Here is a 10,887-nt window from a genome sequence, read left to right on the forward strand (position 1 = left end):
CAGTAGGATGGCACGTGACCTCCTCCGCCATGGCTCTGCCATCATTTTAAAGGTGGCACTTTGTGTAATCAACCATTTAACCGATTACCCTCTAGGCTGTCAACCTAAATATATCGCATATTCAAGTGTTTGCGGAGTGAGGCAGTGCACACAGTGCGCCAGGATCCAATCCACGTGACAGTACACATTGATGGGGGGAGGCCCCATCCACAGCCCGGCTGTCACCCCACCCCCAGTGCTCAAGCACTCAAATAGCATTTGAACACACAGAATACTGTACACCGAAATAATTAGACTCATAGGCAAAGAAGGAGACAACAACTTAGATTGGGTTTAAAATAGGCCGCAGCCAGCCCACTCACCATGACATGTCACAGGGTCACATTAAAGCAAAGCCCCTCTGGAAGAGTGCTCATACTCCCACCTATTGCCAAGAGAGCAGCCAACTAAAGGGATGCTGTGAGGCTGAACCCGTTTCTGGGGCCCATCCATGCTCCTTCTGGGGCTCAACCCTGTCCCTCATGGATCCAGCAACTCCCTCCCCCAGACAGGTCTCAGGTTTAGTTTTGTCACTTGTAAGTGGGTTCGGTTTGCTCAAGAGGTCCCTTTCATGGCAAAATAAAGGCTTACCAACCGGTCTAGATTCTGTATGACTCAAGGGGCGGGACCTGGTATGTGGCAGAGTAAGAGTTGACAGACACCATACGTCACCTGGCAGGTGGCTATATAACAGACTGCCAAGCCCAGAGAAGTTGGTGCCACCAGGTGAAAACTTGTGTATAGGCGCGTTATAAATGCCATATATCATATCATATCAGGTGCATCAGCTAGTACCACCTGCCCTTCCCTGCATTGCCCGGAGAGGTTGGTGTCACCAGGTGCCTCAGCTGGTACCGCCTGCCCTTCCCTGCATTGCCCGGAGAGGTTGGTGTCACCAGGTGCCTCAGCTGGTACCGCCTGCCCTTCCCTGCATTGCCCGGAGAGGTTGGTGTCACCAGGTGCCTCAGCTGGTACCGCCTGCCCTTCCCTGCATTGCCCGGAGAGGTTGGTGTCACCAGGTGCCTCAGCTGGTACCGCCTGCCCTTCCCTGCATTGCCCGGAGAAGTTGGTGTCACCAGGTGCCTCAGCTGGTACCGCCTGCCCTTCCCTGCATTGCCCGGAGAAATTGGTGTCACCAGGTGCCTCAGCTGGTACCGCCTGTCCTTCCCTGCATTGCCCGGAGAAGTTGGTGTCACCAGGTGCCTCAGCTGGTACCGCCTGCCCTTCCCTGCATTGCCCGGAGAAGTTGGTGTCACCAGGTGCCCCAGCTGGTACCGCCTGCCCTTCCCTGCATTGTCCGGAGAAGTTGGTGCCAACAGGTGCCTCAGCTGGTACCAACAGGTGCCTCAGCTGGTACCGCCTGCCCTTCTCTGCATTACCACAATGAAACACACCCCAGGTATTAGGTACATCTAGAGGAGGCGAATGGGGAAAAGGGAAACCCCTGCGATATGCCACACACACACACACACACCCTATTATTCCGGATGCCGTGAGGTCTGAATGCCACACACTGCTATCCATCTACATCACGTGCCAGTAATGACATCGACGTCACCACTCATACGGCGTTCCCATTGGCTGGTCCTTCAGGCTTAATAGAAAAGAGGGCGAGTCGACGAAATACCACATTATTGACCTGCTCGGCCGCATTTCTGAAATCCTGCTGAACATTTCAACAAGTCATTATTTGAACTTGTGCAGTCTTTCAGGGCTAATAAACAAACTCCAGCGACATTCAGGACATGCAATCCCCGAAGCCAGGGCGGCCCAAGGCAGAGGGGTGGGTACCTGCACTTTCATTCCTCCCGAGGGTGGCCCAAGGCAGAGGGGTGGGTACCTGCACTTTCATTCCTCCCGAGGGTGGCCCAAGGCAGAGGGGTGGGTACCTGCACTTTCATTCCTCCCCAGGGTGGCCCAAGGTAGAGGGGTGGGTACCTGCACTTTAATTCCTCCCTAGGGCGGCACAAGGCAGAGGGGTGTGTACCTGCACTTTCATTCCTTCCCAGGGTGGCCCAAGGCAGACGGGTGGGTACCTGCACATTCATTCCTCCCGAGGGTGGCCCAAGGCAGAGGGGTGAGTACCTGCACTTTAAATCTGTCACCTGCTCTTGGCGCGGACCAAGGCCGCGCAATATTTACTCTGATTAGGACACACGCCTTTGATTATCTAGGCAAATAATAGTTCCAATTCTCCTAGTGCCAAGGAATTATGATATCTGCAGTTGGGGTTTAATAAATAGGAGGGGCGGCCTGGGTGCAGAGTTGGACTCAATTCAGGTCCACCAAGAAAAGCTGCCTGCCCTGTAGATTTCATAACTGCTCTTCCCAGACAGAAACTCTTCATTATCTGAAAGGCGTATCAGGTTTATCCTTACACAAAATCCATGTAGCCTGCTTCAGCGTTTTTTAATAGACGTTAGAGATGCTCTTAAAACAAGAACAGGTCACACCAGAGCTCACGCTTGAAAATGAGTACGTTGTCCACCACGAAAACCTGCAACCTGCTGTTTACTACTGTGATATTTGGAAAAGTACGGAAGCCAGGATGTGAACTGGAGATCATCAGTTTTTGAAGCTTACCCCATAGGTCACAATTATTTCGCACACTGTGTCACTACAGAGTGCAATCACTGTGACAAAGAACGAAATCTAGCATGCATAGCACACGAAAAGACTAACTAGCAATCCAGCATGCATAGCACACGAAAAGACTAACTATCAATCCAGCATGCATAGCACACGAAAAGACTAGTTAGCAATCCTGCATGCATAGCACACGAAAAGACTAACTAGCAATCCAGCATGCATAGCACTCGAAAAGACTTAACTAGCAATCCAGCATGCATAGCACAAGAAAAGACTTAACTAGCAATCCAACATGCATAGCACAAGAAAAGACTACCTAGCAATCCAGCATGCATAGCACACAAAAAGACTACCTAGCAATCCAGCATGCATAGCACAAGAAAAGACTACCTAGCAATCCAGCATGCATAGCACACGAAAAGACTAACTAGCAATCCAGCATGCATAGCACAAGAAAAGACTTAACTAGCAATCCAACATGCATAGCACAAGAAAAGACTAACTAGCAATCCAGCATGCATAACACATGAAAAGACTAACTAGCAATGCAGCATGCATAGCACAAGAAAAGACTAACTAGTAAACCAGCACCATAGCACAAAAAAAGGCTTAACTAGCAATCCAACATGCATAGCACATGAACAGACTAACTAGCAATGCAGCATACATAGCACACGAAAAGACTAACTAGCAATCCAGCATGCATAGCACAAGAAAAGACTACCTAGCAATCCAACATGCATAGCACAAAAAAAAATTAACTAGTAAACCAGTATGCATAGCATAAGAAAAGACTAACAAGCAATCGAGCATGCATAGCACAAGAAAAGGCTAACTAGCAATACTGGCAGGTGTGGCTAAAATGCCATTCCCACCAAACTGTCTCTTCCACAGCAAACCTATGCATCGCCCCCACACCCCATTTACAATCCCTCAAAAATTGGAAAACAATCCCTCAAAAATTGGAAACACTTTGAAAAGGACTGAATTATAGTGACGGCGTCTGGGCAGGCAAGTGTAGTAATGGACCACCAGCTTGAGCGATGGGCCTGAGTGAAGCCAGGGCCTTGGCAAGGGCTCAGGGATCTCACCAACCCTGCCCTCCTTGGAACGTGTTGCTGATCTCTGCTAGCACAACATCCCTTTACTATTCCCGGGCCCAGGTGGCGCACGGGGAGGCAGGTCTGGCAGCCGGGATGCTGTGTGCAGGATAGTGCTCCGGTGCAGAGTGCGGGGGTTACAGGAGGATGTCACGAGGGGGATACACGTCCGAGGCCACGTACACTTAGGTAGCCATGGGTTAGAGGTGTCGCTGGGGATGTGGGGGGGATGTAGGGGGCGCTAATGGATGCTTGGGAGCTTTGGAGCGTGGGAGTTGAGTGCCAGATTCCGCTGACGTTCCCAGCCTCCTGAGTTTGCAGCGACCCTCTCCCAGGTGCTAATATCTCCTATTGAATATTGCACTCACTTTATTTACTGGGCGGGGCAGGCCATTACAACTCTCCCTGCGGTATTCTAAGCCCTCTCTGGGCTAGCAGCGCTGCCCATTAGAGATGTCAATACTAACACAAGACGTACATCATCTCTCCAACTCACACATCCCACCATCTCACACCTGACCACAATGCCACCGGGTGTACCCAGTCTTTACCGAGGCATGTAGACTTTGCCAAACCATTAGCTTTCACTTGGACTTTCCTAGGATATTGAGGGAGTCCAGCTTCAGCCTCAAAACCCTGAACGTGCAGCCTTTGCTCAAGCTTTCCCGGGATGTCCAGTAACCCCTTCACTGCCAGGCCAGGCTATTCTGCAAGTCTATGCAAATATCGTCCTTGGCACTAACCATATCCATAGGGCATGAGAGCGCCACACTGCTTCTCAGAATCAGGGAGTCAGTTTGAAACCAGCCCGCGCCACCGAAAGACCTAACTCTCCATGGCCTTCACATAACGTAACTCTTCACATAACTGCATGAACTAGACGGCCGAGGCATCGTTCACCAGGGCAGCGTGGTACATGTGGAGAGTTAGCCTTCAACTCACAAAGTATCGGGTCTTCCCAAAGAGCAAGAACTGCAAGAGAGGGCCCACGCCCCATAGGAGTGCTCTTGGGACCCCCTGGACAAGGAATGGGAGAAGATTGGAATTTGAGTTGATGGTCCCCAATTGGCTTTGAGGTGCTTCCATCCGCACCGAAGAACTCAAACAGGTAAGGACAATCCTGAAAGAAGGTTACAGTACTGAAAAAGGAGGGCAGCCTCTAAACTAGAGTCTCCCCAAAGAACCCCATGGTCGCCCAGATAGAGGGACCCTCACTGCAGCAGCCAGTGCTGTGAAAGCCCTAATCTCAAGGGGTTCTCCCGGTCCCGTGCTTGCGGGGGTGCGGTGAGCGCGGGGGCCAGTACCGGGCATAGATCTGACGCTTGTGTGTTTGAGGAAAGAATGCAACAGCGCCTCAGCCACCTTCCAATTTCCATCTTCTTGCTATTGACCCCGCATTGCTGTGCTTTATTATTATTATTAATAATAATAATAATAATAATAATAATAATAATAATAATAATAATAATAATATTATAATAATCATTCTTAGGCAAAAAGGACTTCTCAGCATGGGCAGTGGCAGTACAAGGTGTCCTGACCCCACCACATCAGGCGCCTCAAGCACTTGCAACAGGTGGCGCCTTAAGGTGACAATGCAGCGTGCTTGCACCCCACCCCACCCTACCCAGGTGCCTTCAACTCTTGAAGAAGTGCCAGTCCTGAAGTGTCAGCGAAAGATTTGTTCACCCCAACCCACACATTTGTTTTCGACACTTGCAAAAGTGTCACTCTTGAAGTGCAGTGCAAGAATTCCTCACACTACCCCACTCATATGCCTTTAAACCTTGCAAAAGTGCAAGTCTTGAAATGACCTTGCGGGGCGCACTGCCCCTCCCATATGTCTTCCACCCTTGCAAAAGTGCAAGTCTTGAAGTGACCTTGCAGGGTTTCCTCGCACTGCCCCTCCCATGTACATTCCACCCTTGCAAAAGTGCAAGTCTTGAAGTGACCTTCCAAGGTAACCTCTCACTGCCCCTCCCACGTGTCTTCCACCCTTGCAAAAGTGCAAGTCTTGAAATGACCTTGCGGGGCGCACTGCCCCTCCCATATGTCTTCCACCCTTGCAAAAGTGCAAGTCTTGAAGTGACCTTCCAAGGTAACCTCTCACTGCCCCTCCCATGTGTCTTTCACCCTTGCAAAAGTGCAAGTCTTGAAATGACCTTGCAGGGCGCACTGCCCCTCCCATATGTCTTCCACCCTTGCAAAAGTGCAAGTCTTGAAATGACCTTCCAAGGTAACCTCTCACTGCCCCTCCCATGTGTCTTTCACCATTGCAAAAGTGCAAGTCTTGAAGTGACCTTGCAGGGTTTCCTCGCACTGCCCCTCCCATGTACTTTCCACCCTTGCAAAAGTGCGAGTCTTGAAGTGACCTTGAAAGGTTTCCTCACACTGCCCCTCCCATGCACCTTCCACCCTTGCAAAATTGCAAGTCTTGAAGTGACCTTGGAGGGTTTCCTAACACTGCCCCTCTCATGTGTTTTCCAGCCTTGCAAAAGTGCGAGTCTTGAAGTGACAATGCAAGGCTTCCTCACGAAATAAATCCTTCCTTTTCATCTCCAACCCTTGCAAAAGTTTCACTCTTCAAGTGCACTGCAAGGTTTCCTCACACTGCCCCTCCCATGTGTCCTCCACCCTTGCAAAAGTGCAAGTCTTGAAGCGACCTTGCGGGGTTTCCTCGCACTGCCCCTCCCATGTACATTCCACCCTTGCAAAAGTGCCAGTTTCTTGAGGTGCCAGTGCAGGGTTTCCCCTCACTGCCCCACCCATGTGCCTTCAAACCTTGCAAAAGTGCCTGTCTTAAAGTGACAGTGCGAGGTTTCCTCAACCCCCCATCCATGTGCCTTCAACTCTCGGAAAAGTGACAGTCTTGAAGTGACAGTGGAAGACTTCTTCACCCTGCCTAACCCTTGTCCCTTCAACCCTTGCACAACTGCTCAAGTTGAGTAACACTGTCGATCCATGTGCCTACAACCTTGCAAAGTGGCAGTTTCTTGAAGTGCCAGTGCAAGGTTTCCCTTCACCACCCCAACCATCAGCCATCAAACCCCGAAAAAGTGCAGGTATTGAAGTGCCAGTGCAAGGTTTCCTCTTACTACCCACCCCATTTTCCCTAAACCCTTACAAAAGTGCCAGTCGTGCAGTGAAGTGCAAGGTTTCCTCACATAGTCCATCCCATATCCCTTAACCCCTTGCAAACGTGCCAGTAGTGAAGTGACTGTAATGTTTCCTTACAGCGCCCCACCCATGCCCCTTCAACCAAAAGCTGCCTCCGACAATGCAGACTGCCCCACTCTATTGTCTTGAAGTGACTTTACAAGGTTTCTTCAGGCCGCCTCCGGGAAACCAGGGGGAGGGGCCCAGAGGGGGCAGCCACCCCCACCTGGCTCTGCCCTGGTGCCCAGTGCGACCCCCAGCCTCCAGCTGGCGCCCTAATGTCTACCCCTCGTGGCATCAAAAGCTGCCTCCGACACTGCAGATCGCCCCACCTTGGCAGCTTCAAACCTAGCAAAAGTGCCAGTCTTGAAGCGGCCTTGCAAGGTTTCCTCACACTGCCGCACCCATACGTCTCCAAACCTTGTAAATGTGCCAGTCTTGAAGTGGCAGTGCAAGGTTTCCTCACACTGCCCCAACCATGTGCCTTTAACCCGTGTAAAAGTGCCAGTCATGAAGTGGCAGTGCAAGGTTTCCTCACACTGCCCCACCCATGTGCCTTCAACCCTTGTAAAAGTGCCAGTCTTGAAGTGGCAGTGCAAGGTTTCCATACACTGCCCCACCCATGTGCCTTCAACCCTTGTAAAGGTGCCAGTCTTGAAGTGGCAGTGCAAAGTTTCCTCACATTGCTCCACCCATGTGCCTTCAACCCTTGTAAAGGTGCCAGTCTTGAAGTGGCAGTGCAAAGTTTCCTCACACTGCTCCACCCATGTGCCTTCAACCCTTGTAAAAGTGTCAGTCTTGAAGTCGCACTGCAAAGTTTCTTCAGCCCACCCCAACCACCCTTGTGCAGTCAAACCTTGTAAAAGTGCCAGTCTTGAAGTGGCAGTGGAAGGTTTCTTCAGCCCACCCCAACCACCCTTGTGCAGTCAAACCTTGTAAAAGTGCCAGTCTTGAAGTGGCAGTGCAAGGTTTCTTCAGCCCACCCCAACCCACCCTTGTGCAGTCAAACCTTTTAATCGTGCCAGGATTGAAGCAGTGGAAAATGAACTAGGTCTCAGTTGCCGTAACATCGCCCCTCGCTTTACTTTGCACGCACCCCCTCCTTTGCGGTGTCCCGCTGCTAACACACTCACTGCCTTTTATCCACAATAAAACCGACACGCACTAAAGGAAGAGGTCCATCGCAACTGCGTTTAAACGTGTCTCCACCTGAAAACGTCAAACTGTGCTGCCAGTTTGTGCCAGTGGCAAATCGTAGATTTGGTGGCGTAGGAACCTTTTCTGGCTTAAAACTGAATTCAGACTGGAAAATGGGCCACCCGACTGACCATGATTACTGGTGAATTGTGTGTAGGTCTGAACCCACATTTACTGAATATGAGTTTGAAGAACTCATTTTTAGACATTTGCCAACTGATTCCGTTGTCACATAACTCCCAGTGGATGCCACATGTTATGCTGGTGCGCAATTAAGCGTGGGGTCCTGCCCCACCTACTCTGTGGCATACATTTGCAAAGTACACATGCATGACGCAACGAATGGACCAGGGGTAGAGGTCAGCAGTTCTCAGGACTGGAACATTACCAGTTCATTAAAGGTTTGCCCCAAGATACAAAGGAAAAAGGGAAAAATGTTGAGCTTCACCTGCTCGAAAACAGCAACGCACATGCTTTGCATCCCCAGGCACTACCCCTATCTTTAACGGGGTGCCCCCCAACTCCCCGCCAGCCTTCCGTGCACCTCCGTTCGCACTCACCTCGTTCAGCCAGTGTCAGGTAAACAGGAATGAGGGGCGGAGGGTGGCAGGGCCTTTATATCGCCCAATGTTCTCGCTCCACAGAGGGAGCCTCCCTCTTCGGATCGAGGCAGAATCCAACCCAGAGGAGTCCCAGCGCCGCCTGGACACCACCCTGCCAGATTCTCTTATCCTGGCTACACAGGGACCCTCCCTAGCTGGCTTGGCTCCTATTTGCAAAGCTCTGAAACATGCCAGCCACACCCTGAAGGTGATAGTCACAAAAAGGTTTCCAAGCGCAAAAAACAAAAACAAAAAAAAAGGAGCCCGTGTAATTGCCACTGCAGACAGCTGCTGGCCCAGATGCGCGGAGCATTTGCACCTTGACACGAGGAGAGAGGCGCACTCGCCTCCCAGGGTAAGCTGCTGCTGCACTTACCCTGGGACACTTTAGAGCAGCAGAGGTTGGACATGTTCCTCCGTCTGCATGCAACCTCCAGTCACCTCCTGCAAAGAGTAACTGGGGGCAGGGAGCGTGCACCTGGAGGACCAGGGCCAACCAATTCCCTGCTTCCATTCACCATTATCATTGCAGTCCTCGGGCAAGAGGTCAGCAGCTGCCCCACAAGGTCATGTAGCCACACCCATGGGTGCAATGCAAGATTAAAGAGAGACTACACAGCCAGAAAGTCAGGCTTGCAAAGTGCAAGGCTTGGCTACATCTCAGGTCTTTCCCTTTATTTTTAAGTACATTCGATTAGTTGGGAGATAAATCCCTCTCCCTTCCTGCGAGCCAGTTCTGTCAATTACTTCCTTCCAGGCTCTCAGTCGGCCAGAGCTAACAGGATGGTAAGTGCCATTGAAAAATACACAGCTGTCTTCCTTTGTTTTTTTTTCTTCAAATATATTGACTCACAAATATGATGTGTCATTTGCCTTCAAACTCAACCTCACCATTTTCTCTGCAACTCAGCCTTGTTGTGGGCCCTGCAGAAACAGAACATACGTTTTGTGCCAATTCAACCTTTATAATATCTTGTCTAATAACCAGCAAACGCATTTTCATATTTGTAGGTCAGAAAGTGTTCCCTTCCTCCAGCGTGGCACTCAGCGGCACCACTACCCTGGTCCAGTCAGCGGATCATCCCCTGGCGTCGTAAATGTAGACGGTGGCCTTGTGGTACATCACCGGAGACTGTGACCGCACAAGGTGTGGATTACGTGGTATAAGTGAGAAACTCCTTTTGGCATGCGGGTTGCAGTGCCCTGTACAAGCTGGAGCCTTCTCTCTATAAACCTAGGCAGGTTTGTATGTATCACCTTCCTATGGTGTCGTCTTGGCAACACAAATGCTGAGAACAGTTAATACACATGCAGCATCGACAGGAGTGTGCATACATCCCTAAGGTTCACAAGGTGGCAAAACCTTGTCCTGACCACCAGGGCTACTTCAACATGCATGGTTTGACTACAGACAAGGAATCATGGGTCCTGGTGTTTATTTCATAGATGTGTAACACACTACAAAGCAACTTCCGTAACCTTAGAGTTAGTGGCTGGTCCCACTCCCCCTGTCATAGGTCTAGCCATGTCCTTGGCCAGGTGGACACTGGCCCCGGACATAGCCTTCAGTCAGGCTTGAGGTGGAATGACCCAGCGATAATGTTGCCATCAGAACAATGCAAGCACTGCATGAGATGAGTCCTTTGATGACCTCATTCAGCTGCCACATATATACTTGATACAAGAGGGTCACATATATGCATGAAACAAAAGGGGGTTGCATTAGCGTCCAAAGGCCGGCAGGCCCGCAGGCAACACATGGCAACTCCAGACAAATAGGATAGCCATCTGTCTTGGTTGTTTAGGGACATCCCTTCATTTTGTCAAACTATCTATCTGGTAATGCTATATAGTCACATTTTGATCAATACGGCTATAAATATATATATATAAATATTATCCCACAGACAGATCTAGCACACTAAGAAACACAACACACCCTGTAAATGAATGCAGAGGACAGACAGTTCCAAAGAATGAAAAGGGATGCACTCTGTATACTGACAGGAGGCTAGTTGGTAAAGTAATTAATAGCAACGGTTCAAGGATACTTGGTTTCAACACAAAGGGAGCAATGGGTCATAACATGTCACGAGGGGCCTTTGCAGAAGAACCAGGGGGACATGAACACAATATACCTTGTGCTGTAGGAGGTCTTGGTGCTCGACCAGGCCGAGTCGGTTTCAGGGCGCTTTGCAGCTTCT

General features: G+C 50.3%; 1 protein-coding gene across 1 annotated transcript in view; it reads right to left on the bottom strand.

Annotated features, from left to right (window-relative positions):
* Window positions 1–8,825, bottom strand: part of LOC138580420 (trichohyalin-like) — a 50,308-nt gene extending 41,483 nt beyond the window's left edge. The window contains exon 1 of the mRNA XM_069650958.1: window positions 8,642–8,825. The gene's annotated coding sequence lies outside the window, so the exon portion shown is untranslated. The remainder of the gene's footprint in view (window positions 1–8,641) is intronic.
* Window positions 8,826–10,887: the final 2,062 nt, after the last annotated feature.

This window comes from Ambystoma mexicanum, chromosome 1p (genome assembly GCF_040938575.1).
Source record: "Ambystoma mexicanum isolate Mex_15411 chromosome 1p, UKY_AmexF1_1, whole genome shotgun sequence".
NCBI lineage: Eukaryota > Metazoa > Chordata > Amphibia > Caudata > Ambystomatidae > Ambystoma > Ambystoma mexicanum.